General features: G+C 39.5%; 1 long non-coding RNA gene across 1 annotated transcript; it reads left to right on the top strand.

Moving 5' to 3' along the window:
• The first annotated feature begins 1,850 nt into the window (after positions 1–1,850).
• LOC114677496 (uncharacterized) lies at positions 1,851–6,722 on the top strand. The gene is made up of 2 exons (XR_003728808.2): positions 1,851–2,992; positions 5,090–6,722. It is a non-coding gene; the product is annotated as an uncharacterized LOC114677496 (long non-coding RNA).
• The last annotated feature ends 12,491 nt before the right edge of the window (positions 6,723–19,213 follow it).

Genomic DNA, 19,213 nt, shown 5'->3' with positions numbered 1-19,213 from the left:
CAAGAAGGACACGAAGGTGTCAAATACTGGCAGTGTTTTGTTACTTAACGTGGGAGCCTGAGTATTCATTTTATTATTATTTATGCCAATTATAAATGTTGTCATCTACTTCTTTAAATGTATGATTTATAAGTTTGTTTTCTCAAAAAAGATGAGTCAAATTTTAACATTTTATTTCGTTCTTGAGATCCAAGTATCCCTATCTTCTGAGGGTAGCCTTTATGCAGAGACACCTATGAGGAAACGCAACATGCAGAGTTTCCAGATCCATAGACGATGCTGCCAAAGAGTAAAAAAGAAATAAAACAAGATAAAATAAAAATCAGAAAAAACTATTGGTTGAACTTTTTTTTTTAAAGTTGGCATCATATATGTGAACTGACACTCAAGGCCTTTTACCACCTGAACCCAATCTTTCTTTCTAGGCAGATGATATCCCAGAACTTCCCAGTGGGACCTTTTTCCTTGTTAGATGTGATTCCTTGGCCAAGCCTTACATTTCCCCTGTTTGTGCTGTGATTTTCTCATTCCATTTACCTGCATTTCCCACCCTCTTGCTGACCGAACATCTTAGTTTGACCCTTTCTGGGAAGCCACCTCCATAACCTTTGTCTGAGGTGTCCTGACTATCTTTCTTGAGCTCTCAACAACTGCCAATTTAATTCTCCTAGCAGTTAACTTTGTGTGTCTTATAACAACTGCATTTTCACCAGCCAGACCCCTTTCCCTCCTGGGCAGATAGCTTGACTTTATTTTCTGTCTTCCCATGCAGGTAGATGATTGAGTTCTATCTACCAGAAGCATATGCCTCCTGGAAGCCTGGTTATAATACCTCCCACAAAATCCTTCAAATGCTTTTTATTGTTCTCCTAAGTGTTGCTTATGGGGGACCCAGCGAAGTACTTCAGAGCCCTAGAGACTTGCTGAGTCATATGAGTGGTCAGCAAACTTTTCCTGTAAAGGGTCAGGTAATAAATATTTTAAGCTTTGTAGACTGTATAAAGTCTCTGTTTCTTCTCCCCCTCCTCCTCCTCTTTCTCCTTCAGCTTCTTTCCTTTAAAAATGTACAAAACCTTTCTTCTTTTCCAAAATCTGGCTATATTTGACCTGTGAGCTGTAGCGTGCTAAGTCCTACGCTAGAAGGAAAAATCTTGAGTTTCAAAATAACGATGTAAAGCAGAGACCCTCCTCCCCGCACCCATTCTCTGCAACTGACACTTTTCTGATTACTTTTCTTTTACTCTTTGTCTTTCTCTGAACTATAGATGTATGGTTAGCTTTCTGAGGTCAAATATAATAAAGAGGTAGCCAACTATTTGGCAAATTTGGACCAAGCAGAGTTCTGATATAAAGAATGTAGGACCCATTCACCCCCAATTAGTCTCTTCACTGAAAGGTGGCTTATACCAGATATATCTTATTTACTAATTTGTTTAGTCCATGTCTAGGGAACCATTATGATCAAGCCAATATGCCCAGGTCAGAGTAGCCTACTATAGAATCAAAGCTTTAGGTTAGGCTTTGTGGCTCACACCTGTAATTCCAGCACTTTGGGTGGCCCAGGCGGACAGATCACTTGAGGTCAGGAGTTCGAGACCAGCCTGGCCAACATGGTGAAACCCTGTCTCCACTAAAGATAAAAAAATTAGCCAGACATGGTGGTGGGCGCCTGTAATCCCAGCTACTTGGGAGGCTGAGGTAGGAAAATTGCTTGAACACGGGAGGAGGAGGTTGTAGTGAGCTGAGATCACATCACTGCACTCTAGCCTTGACAACAGAACAAGGCCACCTCAAAAAAAAAAAAAAAAAAAAAAAAAAAAAAAAGAATCAAAGCTTTAAAATCCAGCAGAAGTAAAATTTCCAAGTGGGAGGGAAGAGGATCAAGAGGAGAATCTGCAAGAGTAAAACAGGAAGAAAATGTGTGCTGCATGGCACAAAATGAATCTGCAAAGCATCTGGGAACTGCAGGTATGTCTGACTCATAATATTAATGCTTTGCCTAGGACCCCCAATCTCCCTCCTTCTCTTCAATTTTCTGAAATAACCCACATCTGTGAAGTGTTTTCCTTTGCTTATATTTTCAGTCCCTACTGATGCCTGGAACTCACTGGAGTCAGCAAGCACAGGCAGCCATTGTAGCAAGTCAGAGTGGTGTGATGAAAGGCTTTAGGAGAAAAATATTCCACCACCACCTGGTTCACTCAGATACCTTGCCAGCGTACTGTGGTTCTCATGTAAACAAAGTACCCTTTACCTCTTTCACAGTGTTTCCCCCTAAAACAGCAGATTCATTTGGACACTGAGTAACTTGCTTTTTTTTTTCACTAGGCCAACATTTGTTTTGTTCCTTGAAGCTTCAGGTTCAAACTCAAGTGTGGTTTTTCTTTCTATAACACACTCAGTCTTCAATGACTTACTCATATGCCAAGCTTAAGAGACGCAAAAGGAATGCCGGTGCCAAGCAAAAAGCCAACAGACTCTTGCTCTTGTTCTTGTAACATACTTCTAGAACCAAAGGAATGGGGTCTCCTTTTAATTGTGATGTAAAAAGTAGAAGAAAAGAGAGTTAGCTTTTCTACAGTTGATTTAGAAAAAGGGTCTCTGAAATTACATTCATATATATATACTTTCACTGGAGTAAGCCATATAGTAGATCTTCATTCTCAGCAATCACAATGTACTCCAAGTGACTTATTTATATGTGAGTTTTGACTCTACCTGCCTTTGTTAATTGTTTGGTAAGCTAATATTAATAAGGTATTCATAGCTCATTTGCTAACTCTTCCAGGGAACCAACGTCTCACTCGGGCCTCTGATATTGTAACTGTGGGCCTTTAAGAAACAACAGAAAAACCCAGCTGAATAAAAACTGCCCTCCTCTGCGGCTGCCCTGATGGAAGGGGCTCAGGAGCAACAGCCTTCGTGGTGCCCACCCTCTGGGCCAGAACAGCAGATGCCCCACATCTGAGTCTAGTGCCTCCAAGAAGCACAGGTGAGGATTCTGGGGGTAGGGAGAGTGGGAGAAATTTCACCATCCCACAGATGAATGAACGCTGGTCTAGTGTGTTCAGGGCAGTATACCTTGACCCAAAGGGATTGCATGGAATACACTTTATGTTTAACCTCCTAACACCTTTTTTCTAATGCAATTATTTGAAATATAACTCAATAGAAAGACATGACCCTCCTGGAAGTGTCTTGAAATGCTTATTGCACAGTAAGGTTTCTGCTTATTTGCTTAATTTTTAAGGATTTGTAGCTTGATTTTTCCCCCCAGAATGGATGAAAAGATGAGCAGTGTTCAATTTTGAACATCTTAAGAAGTCGTGGCCCTTGTTAAATTTTGTTTGAGAGAATTCATAGAAAGTTACTGTGAAACAACCATATTCTTAGAAAGCTTCTCATTTAAGACTCAATTGGGTCAGAGCTTAGGTTATTCTGAGAGCTGAATACATTTGTTCTCTCCCTGAATCACAGATTCTGACATGTTATTTTAGAAGTTCTTGGTCTTTTTCTAAAAATTGACAGACATATGGAAAAGTTAATAATTCAGTGAGTAAAATATGCTTATATCTGCAAACAACAGCGATAAAAAAGATGCCCTATTTTTACTGTTAATCTTTCTTAGAGTTTTGAAAATGCAAACCCAAACTTGACATAGAAAAGGTACAAAATACCTTGGCCCTTAAATTTTCTGTGCTGTTTTTCATTGTCATTCAATGTTTTAATTTTCCTTGAGATGAAACCACTTAGATCCCAACTTTAGATCACTATGTCCTATGCTATTGGATCTATGGAATTTTAAAAGGTAAGAATGTTCTTGGGAAAATGTGGCTTCTATGAAATATAATCACAAACATAAATAATGGCTATTTCTACATTATTTATGTTAATTTTTTATTCTTATTACATTAATTATATTCTTATAATTATTTATGTATTCCCTTTTTGTTTGTTTGTTTTTGAGATGTAGTCTCACTCTGTCACCCAGGCTGGAGTGCAGTGGCACAATCTCTGCTCACTGCAACCTCCACCTCCCGGGTTCAAGCAATTCTCCTGCCTCAGCCTCCTGAGTTGCTGAGATTACAGGTGCCTGCCACCACACCCGGCTAATTTTTATATTTTTAGTAGAGGTGGGGTTTCACTACGTTGGCCCGGTTGGTCTCAAACTCCCGACCTCAGGTCATCCGCCCACCTCAGCCTCCCAGAGTGTTGGGATTACAGGTATAAGCCACCACACCTGACCCCATTTATTTCTTTAAATTTATCTGATTAAAGACAAATTTAGGGATGATTTTCTTGTAAATGAAACTAATGTCTTTATCGTTTAAGGAGATATGAGAAGGACTTAGCTAGTCAGTAATAGTTTCTCCATTTATTTTCCACAATTCCTTACAATGTTATTTCAGTTTATATTTGGAAAATAGCTGCCAAACTATAAAAATTGCCTCACAGTCCATAAAACAATGTGCCACCTTCAAGCTAAAGATGAACACTTTTTTTTTTAGAGCATGAAAAGTTATATTCCTTGGGTTGCTGTTCCATCTGTCCATAACTTTACAGAAAATTACCTACCAGGAGCTCAAACTTAAGCAGATCATATGTGAGGTCATACATAAATTCATGGAAAAAAGGAAGCCCTTCTTGCTGACAGATTTGGCTGTGAGCAATGGGATGGGGCAATTCTTTTCCTCCTGGGGCCTTCGTTTCTTTAGCCTTGAATCTTCTTTTTCCTATTTCTGCATGACTGCCTTCATCTTTCCTTGGGATCTCAGCTTAAACGTCACCCTAGAGTGATTTTTTTCAGAGTAGGTGCCCTATTATATAATTGTCTCTGTAGTACCCGATGTAAGTTTAAGGTGCCCTGTAATCGTCTACATAGCATTTATCATGAACTGATACTCTTGGTTTTTGTTTGTTTCATGTCAACCTCCTTGTAGTTGCAGAGCATGAACTCTGTCTTATTTGTTCTGTAATCTGGCACCTAGAGTGGTGCTTGGCAGGTCTTACGAGTTGAATTGTGCCTCCCAAAAAGATATGCTGATGTTCTGATCCACAATACCTCAGCATGTGACATTATTTGGAATAGGGTTGTTGCAAATTAATTGTTGGGATCGCAAGGAAGATCGCAAGGAATAAGGTGCATCCTTAATCCCAAAAGACAGCTGCCCTTAGAAGAGAAAATAAACACAGAGAGGACACCGTCCGAAGACACAGACACATGGAGAAGATGACCATGTAATCAAGAGTCAGAGACTGAAGTTTTGTGCTGGAAATCAAGGAATGCCTGGGGCTCCTAGAGGTGGACCAGACAAGCAAGGCTCCTCTCCCACAGGCTTGGGAGGCAGCATGGCCCTGGCAACATGCAATTCCCTTTTCAAATGCTGAGGGTTGACACTCTACTCCCTCAACCAGGGGCCAAATATTTGCCTTAAAAATGAAACTAAAGGAAAAACAAGATTTTTGTAATAAAAACCAGCTGTATAGCAAATGGGATGAAATGTATCATTCTATTGCAGTTCTCTAGTTGGACTTATATAATATTGTAGTAAAGTCATCAAAAGTACTGTAGGAGGAAAATTTTTTACCATGATGTTGTGCTCCTGGCCACTGTAAATTTGCAAGTTTAAGCAAGCATCATTCAATAATTTTAAAATACTTTCCTCCCCCAGCTTTTTTTTTGCAGCAGTAGGAGCATGCCTCTGAGGCACTGTGAAGAATCTGATAGTTGAACTGAAGCCAATTCCAGTCTTTATGGAAAAATTTACACAACACTTCCAGGTGGGCAGATTCAAAGACAGGATGAATCATGGCCCAGTGCACTGGCTCCTGGCTGTAATCCTAGCACTTTGGGAGGCCGAGGCAGGGGGACTGCTTAAGGCCAGGAATTCAAGACAAATCTGGGCAACATAGTGAGACCCCGTCTCTACAAAAAGTTTTTAAAAAATTAGCCAGGTGTGGTGGTCTGTTCCTGTAGTCCCAGCTACTCAAGAGGCTGAGGTGGGAGGGTCACTTGAGCCCAGGAGTTTGAGGTTACAGCAAGCTATGATCGCGCATCACTGCACACTAGCCTGGGTGACAGAGCAAGAACCTGTGACCCCCCTCCTCCTTAAAAAAAAAAATAGGATGAATCAGTGTCAAAATTATGAAGAAAAATATTCTAGGTTCTTAATTCCCAAGGTCTGCGTGTCCAAAATGGTAAGAGCTCAGAGGGTACAAATTCAAAATGTATTAATTGCTACAATTAATCTTTAGTGACTGCATTTGAAAAATCTGAAATCACGTGAAAAACAGTTGTATATGTGTATATATGTACGTGCTTGCATATGTGTGTGTGACCTGACAAATTTTATTATGAGGTCCTTTATAAGGCTACTGTATCAAGTCCTTCAGTTTATACCAAATGTCTCCTCATAAATCAGTAAACCTCTTCATTTGTTCCTTGATAATGTAAGAGCAATTTCTTTAGAAGTCATATACTGTCCTATAACTGCAGCTTTCTCTTTGTCTCATCTGTACACAATACATAGAATTAAGCACAAAGAAGCAAATGGACGTACCAAAAACAAAGAGCAAACTTTGCGGGGAGTTACGTGCAGGGTCTGAGAGCATTTCCTGTCTCATAGATAGGAAGCATTTGCACCACGGCTTGTCATCTGCGCTGTCGGGCCCAGTGTCTCCTAACTTCCTGAAATAAAACCAAACTAAGCAAAACAATAAAAGTGACGATTTCTCTGTGTTTTGGAATTCCAAACTCCTATTACTGGAACATTAAATCTTTCAACCCTACTGGTTAATGTGCCTTTCAAAATTAACGGTGTTTTTGTAATGGTTTGTTTTTAAAATATAATGCTGCAATATACATTCCATATATTATAACAACTTATTATTATTACTATTTTGAGATGGAGTTTCACTCTTGTTGCTCAGGCTGGAGTGCAATGGCGTGATCTCGGCTCACTGCAACCTCCGCCTCCCAGGTTCAAGCAATTCTCCTGCCTCAGCCTCCTGAGTAGCTGAGATTACAGGTGCCCGCCACGATGCCCAGCTAATTTTCTGTATTTTTATTAGAGACAAGGTTTCACCATGTTGGTTAGGCTTGTCTCAAACTTCTGACCTCAAGTGGTCCGCCCACCTTGACCTTCCAAAATGCTGGGATTACAGGTGTGAGCCACCACGCCCAGCCTATAACAACTTATTTTAAGCATTATTCCCAAATTCTGCTAATCTTTGTGTCAAGAGAAAAATACTGGCTTATTAAAATTTACTTCTCCTTTTACTCTTCTAAATGGCTCGAACAAAACTCATGGTCCCTTGAATGTTAATTGGGTTTCAGGTGCGGGCAGATGACAGAGAAATACATAATATAAAAACAATCCTTTGTTTTGTCTATAAATTTATCTTTCTTGCCCTTCGAGTGTACTTGATGGTCCAGTGGTTTCCAACTCTGATACAAAATTTTCATTTGCCTTTATAAGAAATCATCTAGCATAAAGTAGGGGTCATATTTTATCAGCATCATCACCAAGAAACACATCACCATCACCACTTTTTAATTTGTAGAAAATCCAGTCTTATCTGCCAAGTTGGCAAGATATCAAAAGAGCATGGATTGTTTTAAGGTGGTTCAGTTCTAGATGGAAGTTTATGGTCGGGTCTGGGGAGAACTTCTATGTCATAAACCTCCACATCACATAGGTTAACAGAGTAATAGAATTATGTAGGTACAGAGACCTGATGAAACCTACTGGCACCTCTGCTTTTCAAACCAAGAGAGTGCCCCTTCTAGGGTGCCCTTGGGAATGTGCAGCCATGAATTAGGTGTGCCTTGAGTAAAGGCACAAACAAGACTGCGAGATGGGATGAGATGAGTGTGAATGAGTGCATGGAGAGAGGTTTAGGTAGGACATAATATCTATGTTTTAAATATCAAAACAAGCTCAGATGATGGAAACAAGTGCAAATTTTTCATAAAATTTTAGGAAAAAACTAACTTATTTTCTGTTTAGAGCAAGCATTCAGACCTGTAGAGAGTACAAATTCATTCAGCCCAGAAGAAACGTTTAAGGAGAGTGATCTGATCCCATGCTTTCATTATGCTGCAAGGAAACAGAAGTGATTTACCAGCCCACTAGAATCCTGGCTTTCTGACTGCCAGGCCTCAGCTCCAATTCATAGCTCTTTAAGAAAAAAGGAAATGCAGAATTAACTTCTATTAAATTTCATCCATGGGCCAGACAGGATGCCAACTGCCAGGCATTGTCATCATCACAAACAGTGGTTACCAGCTCAGGCTCCCAGGCAAACTTCTTCAGTGGGAAATTGGTTCCACCTCTTACCTGTGTAACTTTGGACAGGTCAGTTTTAAGTCGACTGATTCCTAGTTTCTTCACTATAAAATGAGGATCATAAATGAAACTTCTTTACTGACAAGAATTAAATGAGACAACCTTTGCAAAATGCTTAATGGTGCTTGGCGTGTACATGTTAGTTCAATGAAGACTGACTAGAAAAAAAGAGAAAAAAGTCCTTTATATGTGGGAGGGGTGAGGAAGAGGCAGTGGGGGTTGATTTTATGGCTGTTTCACAGATGAGAAAAATTGGGGTTGAGTAAAATTCACTGATTTTCCAGCAAGTTGCAAAACCAGAATGTGAAATTGTGTCTGTTTGAAAACCCACTTCAGACTGTGTCTGCTGCACCGCAATGCCTTCCTGTAAGAGAGCCGAGAGCTGGAAAGTATGCTGAGGCCATTCCCTTCGGGAGCTGGCTGCCGCACTCGCTGGACTCACGCTGAGTTCTGAAAGCCCTCTGGCAGCTCCCCAGCAATTCCAGCAATCTGCAGAGTTCTGAACTGGGCACTGCCCAGGTGGCAGAAGTCAGTGAGCATGTCCAGGTGACAGTGCAAATATGATTGTAGGTTGGAGTCCGTCCAGAATGTGACCTTGACTTCTTTTAGCCATTTCCCAGTTCGTTTTCTTTTTTTTTTTTTTTTTTGAGACAGAGTCTCGCTCTGTCGCCCAGGCTGGAGTGCAGTGGCCAGATCTCAGCTCACTGCAAGCTCCGCCTCCCGGGTTTACACCATTCTCCTGCCTCAGCCTCCCGAGTAGCTGGGACTGCAGGCGCCCGCCACCTCGCCCGGCTAGTTTTTTGTATTTTTTAGTAGAGACGGGGTTTCACGGGGTTAGCCAGGATGGTCTCGATCTCCTGACCTCGTGATCCGCCCGTCTCGGCCTCCCAAAGTGCTGGGATTACAGGCTTGAGCCACCGCGCCCGGCCTTCCCAGTTCGTTTTCAAGGGCAGATGCTGCGTCCTCTCTTTCTGCAGGGCTGACTCACTCCATGCCCAACACTGTAAGAGCTTTTGCTCTCTGTCTCAGCTCTGCCAATAACGTGACCCTGGGCAGCTCACTTTACTTCTTCAAGGCAGGCTTAGGATAGATCCTCAAGCCACACCCTGGCCAACAACTCGGATTCTACAGAGTGAGACACTGAAATATTTGTATTTCTTTATGGTGACCTTTTCACTGAAGTAAACCTTACACCAGGAAAAAGTGTGCAAGCCCTGTAAATATACAGATTAATTTTCACAAAGTGAACACAGTCTCACACTAAATAATAAAGCAATCCAGCCCACAAGACACCCTCTGGGTCCCCTACTAGGCACCACTCTCCCAAGATAACCACTCTATTCTGACTTTTAACATCATAGCTTACGTTTGCCAATTCTGAAATTTTAGATACATGGAATCACACAGCATGTATTCTTTTGTACGTGGCTTCTCTCACTCAACAGTGTGCTTGTGAAATTCATCCATGTTATTGCTGGTAGTTCTAGTTTGTTTTCATTGCTATATAGTAAGGGATCAATCTCTGGTTTTATAAATAAAGTTTTATTGAAACACTGCCAGACTAATTTGTCTCAGTATTATCTACAGCTGCTTTCACACTGCAATGGTAGAGCTTGGTTGCCACAGAGATTACATGGCTGGCAAAGTTAGAAATATTTACTATCTGGCCCTTTACAGAGCAAAGTTTGCTGAACCCCACTCTATGGTATCCAATCATATGAGCCCACCAACATTTCTTCCTTTATTCTTTGTTCATTGATGGACATTCAGATTGTTTCCGGTTTTGAGTTAGTACAAATAGTGCTGTTGTGAACATTCTCGTAGTGTCTTTTGGTGACATTTCTGTTGGATTTATGGAATGTGTATTTTTTAAAAATCTTGGACTGATGCTAATGCCAGGTTTGGGAACTCATGCTTTACAGATGTAATCTAACCCAAAATGTTTAAATTGTCTTGCCCAAAGTCATGCAGAAAATAATTGGCAGACCTGGGATTGATAACCAAGCCTTGTTCTTGGAACAATTCTATGTTTCCACTGCTGTTCCTATAGTTATTACCTTTAGAAAAACATTGTTAGAAAGCTCTTTACTTATCCAAAGTCTTTCACAAATATGACTCTTTTCTACTGTATTTGGCTGTACATTTTCAAGAACAGAAAACTCACTGCCTTATGATAATTTTAGAGACAAGAGATTATATAATCACTTAACCCAACCTTCTCACATTATAAATTAGTAAATCAACGTTTGGAGATACTAATAATTCACTCAAAATAGGCATTTTGAGCCTTGACTTTTATCCTGTACTACAAAATGATTTTGAACCTGCCTTTTTTGTCTTAGCAATTTGTACTACTTCAGGCAATTAACTTATTTAACTAGTACGTATTTAACTGTTTAAACATTATGAAGGTGCCTGAAGGAAAACCAAAATAGTCTCTCCTTCACCTTCCAACTGTATAGCCTCTTTCTCCTAGGCAACTACTCTTAATAATTTTTTTTTCAATCATCCATATATAAACTTATGAAAATGCATTTAACTGCTATAAGTCCAAACTTTGATAAGGAAAAAATAAAATGTAATTCTTCATTATCTGAAGTTAATGTCTAGTTCGAGGCTCCATGTCATCATTTAAGTGAAGACTCAATCTCAGTTAATTTGGAATACCCTCCCTTTCCCTGTAACTGTGCCTCATTTCAGAGGGGTTAACGTAATGCCAAGAATTTGGTGTGTGTTAGGGGCTGGGGGTTCAGTATGGGAAACTTCTAGACCTTGGTAACCATAGTGATATTGAGACATCTTTCCCCCTACCTGGGCCTTGGCCACTGATCCCCACAAATGCCCTGGCCCATGCTGTCAGATGCAGTGAGGTCTGGTGGTTTATGTGCCGTGTTTGGGCCATGGCAATCTCTGCCAGGCTCACCGTATGGCCTGGCTCACTGCAGCCATTCCTCTGTTGCAGCTTCCCTGGCCTCCACCTGGAAGTGGAGGTCCAGCTCTCTGGTTTTATTTATGTTTATTTTTATTTTTATTTTTCTGAGACAGAGTCTCACTCTGTCACCCAGGCTGGAGTACAGTGACGGAATCTCAGCTCACTGCAAATTCTGCCTCCCAGGTTCAAGTAATTCTCATGCCTCAGTCTCCCAGGTAGCTGGGACTTACAGGCATGCACCACCATGCCTGGCTGGTCTGTGCATTTTTAGTAGATAAGGGCTTCATCATGTTGGCAGGCTGGTCTCAAACTTCTGACCTCAGGTGATCCACCTGCCTCAGCCTCCCAAAGCACTAGAATTACAGGTGTGAGCCACTGTGCCCAGCCTGTCTTCTGGTTTTAGATCCCACCAGCCTAGGTGAAGTTTTCTGCTTCCCTAAGTTGTGTTTGGTGCTTTTGGCCTCTTTCTCCCAGGCTTGCCTCCAACACGTGTTGCCTTCCTTCTGATACACTCTCATCCCTCTCATCTCCCCTCAACATGGACATATCTTCCCTTGCCCTTTAATAAGCATCTATGGACACATGTTTTGAATATTGTATTTTTATTTCTGTCAGATATCTTTTCCAGTCAGGCAGCAGGAAGATCCCTTTCTTCTCAAACCCTCAAACATTTACAAGTTTGGCTTTTTGGAAAGCAGTTACTAGGAATGGTTCTTTTGCCCTGTGGGAGCAATAAGCACAGAGCAGCCTAGGGGCTTAAATGAGGGTAAGAGTAGAAGGAGGTAAAAAGTGAACAACTGGAAAAAAAATATAATTAACATCTCAAGGTGTTGTCTGGCACGAAGATAGGCATATCTGCAGAGTAATTGTTTCACTTTGTTTTTATTCCAAAATTGAGATTATGCAATATATCAAAGTGTAACTTGAATTTTTTGGCTTAATAATTATCTTGGACAAATACCTGCGTACAAATATGCTTCATTTTTCTTAGTGTCTTCATAATACAGTTCATAGTATAATTTGTTCAATTATTTTCCCTGTCAATGAAAATTCAGGTTGTTTCCATGTTTTTGTATGTACACATAATGATAATGTTTTAACAGCCAATGTTTATTATGGTCTTACTATGTACTAGACAACGGTCTAAGCATATATGATCTCATTTAATCTTCAAAAAAACTCCATGAGATAGGCATTGTTTTTGCCTTCTTCTTGCAAATGAGAAAACTGAGGCACACAAGGATCAAATAACTTACTCAAGGTCATAGTAAGTTACAGATTTGAACCCCAGCAGGCCTATCTACAGAGGTCATGCTCTTAACTGTCATACTGTACTGCCTCTCTCTAATAAACATACTTATATACAAGTTTTATATATTATTATTGTTATCATATAATTATCCAGACTCAGATTGTAGGTAATGTGTGTATTTTTATATTTTAACAAATACTAGCAGATTACTTTGGGGCTAAAGCAATTTATAGAATGTTTCATAGTATTCAAGAGTAACTATTACCCCAAAGCCTCACCAACACTGGATGCTAGGTTTAGTTTGAGGTTATGTTATTCTGGTAGGAACTTTGCCTCTCTGAAGCCCCCTAAATGCTTTCTAAGTGTTTCAGTTTTCACTTCCCTGATTACTATTGTTGATGTTACACATCTTTTTAAAATTATTTATTATGCTGAGAATTAAAATGAGATAATTTATAAATAATCAGAGCATAAATTTGACTTGGAGTTCAGCTTTTTCTTATAACATTTTCTAATAAACTTTTTACCTCCATTGCCACATAATTTCTACCTTATAGCCAAAAAGTATTAAATCATTTATTTATCCAACAATATTTGTTTAGCCCAAACCATATGCCAGGCCTTATCTCAGGTACTCAGGATGCAGGTAAACAAAAAAAGATTTCATGGAACTTGCTTGTGTTGTATTACCAAGAACAGAGGATGACAAACAATCCTTGTAGGTAGCATAAGGCATTTCAGCAGAGCTTATTACAAACAACTTGATGTTATGTTAACACCGTATAGCATACGTGTAAATCTATTAAGTACAGAGTTTCATTTTTAGTCTGACTAATGTTTTTATTTTCAGTTTACATCTGATTGGTAAAAACTTTTCAGCTCAAACCTTTGTCTGTATAATAAAATGTATTGGCTTGCTTGGTACATTATGGCTATTGTTTTGACTGGCTTCATAGTATTTCATGGAATTATTATCTCATCCTATTCCACATATTCTTACTATTGAACACATTTTTTCTTAACACCCCCTCACTCCTACTCACACGCACAGATTTTGGGTTACTATAAATAACACCATGTCTTCTCAAACATCTTTTCTTATGTTTATTGGCCCTTTGCATTTCCTCTGCTGTGAATTGCCTGTTCCCATTTGTCATTTTCTGATTAATGTGTAAGAGCTCTTTGTGTATTAGAAATATTAAGCCATTGTCCTATATGCATTGTAAATATTTTCTCTTAGAAGCTCATTTGTTCTCTGCTTTATATTACACAGAAATTACACATTTTTATGGAAATGACTCTTGCTTTATTTCCTTTATAAGCTACACAGTACTCTATACTATGAATAGTTTCTTGAAAATATATTCAGTTATTTACCTAACTAAGCTTCCTATCTTGCTATAGAAAGCTTTTCTTATTCCACAGCTATAAAATGTTTTCTAAATTTTAAAAAAATATTTTCTATAGCTTTCCTTATTTCATATTTGACTCCTTAATATTTCAGGAATTTACTTTGGGCTATGTTACAAGATAGGAGTTGAAGGCTATTTTCTTGCATATACATAGTCAATTATTCAACCCCATTATTATATATATTGTGCATTATATGCAAAATGAATATTATACACCTTTTCCCAAATGATTTCTGCTCTCAGATACAGTCAGACCTACTTCTGGATTCTGTTGTTTTCCATTGATCTATCTGCTTTTCTATCAGTATCATTCTGCTTCGATTGCAGTAGCTTTAGAGTAAGTTTTGGTATCTATTAAGGGAATTACACCCCCTTTCCATTTCTGAAACAGGACTATAAAGGTCATTAGACACCTTTTATCTCTAGATATTTCTAATTTTCCAGTAGGTCAGGGTGCTGCCTTCTTAGAAGCTGATTTTCTTATGAATTAAGAAGGATTAAAATTTTTTAAGTAAATGAAGCTTTTCATGTCTGAGAAGTTATACAAGCTGACATCCTTCAAATTTTGTCAAATAATATCATTAATTAGTTGACCATAATTTTGGGTTCAAATTAGCATTTTCTACAACTTTTGTCATTGTCTGAACAATAGGAAAACTAGCAAATTAAGGGAGAAAGCATAGTAAATTTTATGATTAATGAAGATCATTATTTTGCTTGAATAGAAATAATTTGGTTTAACAATAATTTAATGCAATGTCATAATCTTACTGCTCAAGTAGCTGCTCTTCTAGTGCTGTGTCTTTCTTTGGGGGGGGTCCCCTCTCTCCCATCTTTATTTCTAATTTGCATCTAGCTTTAATTTTTAAGGGTTATAAAGGTTTAGACAGCATCATATTTTATTTTAATTCCAAGCTTCATTATGGATGGGAAAAGAGCTGAAGTTTATTATTTGTTTAATGCCAAGATACTAATTTTCCACTAAACTCCATGGACAATTTGGTTCTTATGCTTTTTGACCAATTTTTCTTTGTTTGCAGGTGTAGCTACGTAGAAAGATTTCTCTAGATAAAATATGTATGTTCAATTAATCTAAATAGAACCATTCGGCATATAGTATATTACTCAATTTGTAATCTGGAATTAGCACCACAATGATTCATGCACTGTAGTATCCACGACTGTACTCCCTCTACACACTGAAAAGCTTTATATTTTGGGAAGAATTTTGCCTTAATAACCACCACAGTGGGATTTTGCCCTCATTTCCTGTGTATTTATTCTGGGTGTTGTTTGCAAGACGATGAGGATCTATTTTGGTGGGGTTCTTTTCCTCGAGGAGGAAGTAAGAGCACTGCGCCTGTCTCCAGCTCCATAACTGCTAGACAGATCAGACAGGGGCTCTGCCAGCCAGGCTCCAGGAAGGCTTCTCCCTTCTGATGGAACAACCAAACAATTGTCACTATTCACAATGGCCCAAATGGAGAAGTATTCTTAGAACAATAAGAAAAGGGAAAGTCAGCCACCAGCAGGAAAGAAGGCCTTCAAGCAACATTAAACTCAGAGAATGTGACTGTCCTTTCAATGTAAACAGTTTGCACAGCACTTCTCTAAATAACAATATAAGGAGTGCTGGCCATGTGCAGGGCCCCCACATACACTATTATCTCTAATCCCATAACAGCCTTAGCAGATGTGTATTAACCCCATTGGACATCTGAAGACACCAAGGCTCAGAGAGATCATCATAACCTATAGAAATTTCCATGACTGATGAATGTGACAGTCAAGCCCCAGTTTGTATAATACACAGCCATAATCTTATCTACTACTTTTAAAAATTAAACATAGATGAAACGTTTACAGTTCTTTGTGAGTGAATCTATAATTTTGTTTAAGAAAAAGGACAAGGCAGTGATGAGGGCTCCATTAACAGTTTGAAATAGATTATTTTTCTTCTGAGTTTCTCTGAATATTACAGAGGCAACGGGAACTTGAAGGAAATTTGCCGAATGCTGTGTATGACAGCGTATCAACTTCCTTTATCACATACAAAAGGATTCCCCTGATCTCTCTCATTCTGCCAACAATGCATGAGGCGAACAGTAACTTTCTGCTTACAATAACTTTAAATCTTGAAGGCAACTGTGTAAATTAAGGATCTAAGCCAGGTGTGTTGGAGCACACCTGTGGTCCCCACTACTCAGAAAGCTGAATGGGAGGATCACTTGAGCCCGGGAGGTCTAGGCTGCAATGAGCTGTAATTGTACCACTGCACTGCACTCTAGCCTGGGCGACAGAGAAAGATCCTGTTTAAAAAAAAAAAAAAAAAAAAAAAAAAAAACAAGAAGAAGAAGAAAGAGAAGGCGATTAAACATCTAAATTAACATAACCATCGTACTGATTTTCAATACAGCTTGGGTTATCCACTGCATGAGCATGAGTGTGATGTGTGATGTATGCATCTGAAAAATCATTCTCTATCACTAAATATTTGGTTTCCTTTCCATTAGCATTTAACTTTTCATTGATTGTTTCTATTAAATGTTAGATCAATGAAGCAATTCTTTCCCTTAATTGCATGTCATTTAAAATCGGTGACAGAAGAAAATAATGACTCTACAAGTGAGATGCCCATTGGATTGGTTTTAGATATGTAATCATGTATGAGAAAAGTCAATAATTATTGACTTAAGGACTATAATGGACCATGAAAAGTGACTAGTTTTCTAGTTGTTTCTAGGTGTGACGATGCAAATAATTTTTTAGTTTTCTATTAACTTTTTCTTAGGTTTTCCAGGGCCCAGCCTGGGCCTACTCTATACTTAGGTGCACTAAGATGTTTATTATTTGAAGCTCTCCTTCTCACTACCCAGCACACCAACCTCATTTCAAGGTTTCCTGTTGTCAGGTTCTCCTGCATTGGCCTGCCACCAGCCACAGGAATATCCACCATGCACACAAGAGAGGACCTCATGCTCCCATGAGCTTTTGTTGATAACACTTTCATGGATTGGGTCACAATTCATTAGTTTCCATCACAGAAAGCAGGATTCTGGGCAAATCAGTCAGACAGAGGACAAGTATGTTATAAAGTTAGGATGACAAGAGTGGGAGTCTGGCATCTGGAACTCTGTGCAGGGCACCCAACATGAGGAAGATGGATTAGAATGGAATAAGAATGCTATGAACTACATTGTGTCATCCCCTCCCCCAAAAATTCATATGCTGAATCTCTTCCCCCAGTGTGATTGTGTCTGGAGATGGGGTCTTTGGGGAGGTTAGGTTTAGATGAGGTCTTGAGGGCCCTCATGATGGATTAGTGGTTATAGGAAGAGACACCAGAAAGCCTGCTTCCTCTCTCTTGCTGCCATGTGAGGACACAGCAAGAAAGTGGCTGTCTGAAAACCAGGAAGAGAGAGCCCTCGCTGGGGAACTGAATCAGATGGCACTTTGACCTTGGACTTCCCAGCTTCCAAAACTGGGAGAAATAAATTTCTGTTGTTTAAGCCACCCAGTCTATGGTGTTTTGTTAATGGCAGCCTAAGCTGACTAAATAAAGAAGGATAAGAAGGGAAGTGTTAAAAGAGAAACTCTTCTCCAAAAGTGGGGTAGAGGGTTTCCTCATCCCTTTGCCTAAGGTCACCTGAAGTTTACACTGTGTTAAAATGATCAATCTATAGGACACCAGGCTGTAAGATGGCTGCCATGCCTGTAGTCCTTTCCAGAGAGAAATGCCATATTCACAGCCCCTGTTGAGGAAGATCTCTAGGAAGTCCTTTTTTTTTTAGGCAGGGTCTTAGTCTGTCACCCAGGCTGGTGCACAATGACGTGATCACGGCTCACTGCAACCTCTGCCTCCCAGGCTCAAACCATCCTCCCACCTCAGCCTCCCAAGTAACTGGGAACACAGGCATGCACCACCATGCCCTGCTATTTTTTTTTTTTTTTTATTAGAGATGGGGTTTCGCCATGTCGCCCATGTTGGTTACAAACTTGTGAGCTCAAAGCAATCTGCCCATCTCGGTGTTCCAATCTAGGAAGTTCTTTAAGTGTAGGTGGACAAGTTTTGCTCCACATCAGTCTGCCACCCACAGACAGCTGGACTAAGGTTCATACCTAACCCAAAGGCAGCTAAACTAGTCAGACCAACAGCCTATGAGATGGTCTGACGCCAAAAGCTCTGCCCTTTATGAATCATAGTGATTACGTTGACCAACTCAATCCTCTCTCTTGAGACTTTAAAGTTACCTAGTAAAAATCAGCTATATAGTAGCAGAAGAATATAGGCACACAGAGAGGTGCAAAGGCAGACAGAACACTCAAGAAGTTAGCAAGGGAACAACCAGTGATTAGAATCACTTTTCAGAACATAAATTGAGTTCTAGTCTCCATGGGAAGCTATGGTTTTGTGATTCCTTGTCGTGAGCCTTTTTCTGGTCTCTGGTTTAGATTGTAAGTTTTAGAAGAGGAAACCTAGGCAAAAATTCTTATTTTCTTTATTTTCGTTATTCCACAGGGCATAATATTCTGGCTCCATCTCTTGAGGTAGCATGAGTAAGTCTCTTTCCTGCAAACAAAAAGGCCACATAAACAATGTTCTAAAACAGCTTATCTGTATTTTTTTTTCTATATAAGATGTTGGGTTACCTAAAAGTTTAGGAAGTGGAACTTAATAGGTTGTCTTGGAACTTTTCTAGCTTAAGCTCCAGTGATAAGGAAAGTAGGGAATAAGTATTCCTACATTTTTAAAGAGATATGCTAAACAAATCTGTGTGAGAAATACTAAAAGAGGGTTCAATTAATCCAGCAGCCACTTTCGGATTAAGATATGAGAGTAAAGTTGTTGGTCTAGTAGGAGATGCTGTGTCTCCCACCAAGGAATTTCAAACCAAGAGCAGGGGACCAAGATAACAGCTGTATTAGTCAGGGTTCTTTTGAAAAACAGATCCAATATAATGTGTATTTATTTGTTTGTGTGTTTGTTTCATGATTTGGCTCACACAATTATGGGGGCTGGCAAGTCCAAATCTGTAGTGTGTGCTGGCAGGTCAAGACCCAGGAGAGCTGATGATGCAGATGAAATCCAAAGGCTGTCTGCTGGATGATTCCCTCTTGCCTGAGAAGGCTGGTCTTTTTGTTCTATTCAGACTTTTAACTGATTAGATAAGACTCATCCACATCACGGAGGGCAATCTGCTTATACGGTGCTCACTGATTTAAATGTGAATCTCATCTCAAAACACCCTCCGAGTTGCCACATAAAATT

Source organism: Macaca mulatta, chromosome 4 (genome assembly GCF_049350105.2).
Source record: "Macaca mulatta isolate MMU2019108-1 chromosome 4, T2T-MMU8v2.0, whole genome shotgun sequence".
NCBI lineage: Eukaryota > Metazoa > Chordata > Mammalia > Primates > Cercopithecidae > Macaca > Macaca mulatta.
The sequence above is the reverse complement of the archived record's forward strand: the minus strand, read 5'-3'. Positions and strand labels throughout refer to the sequence as shown.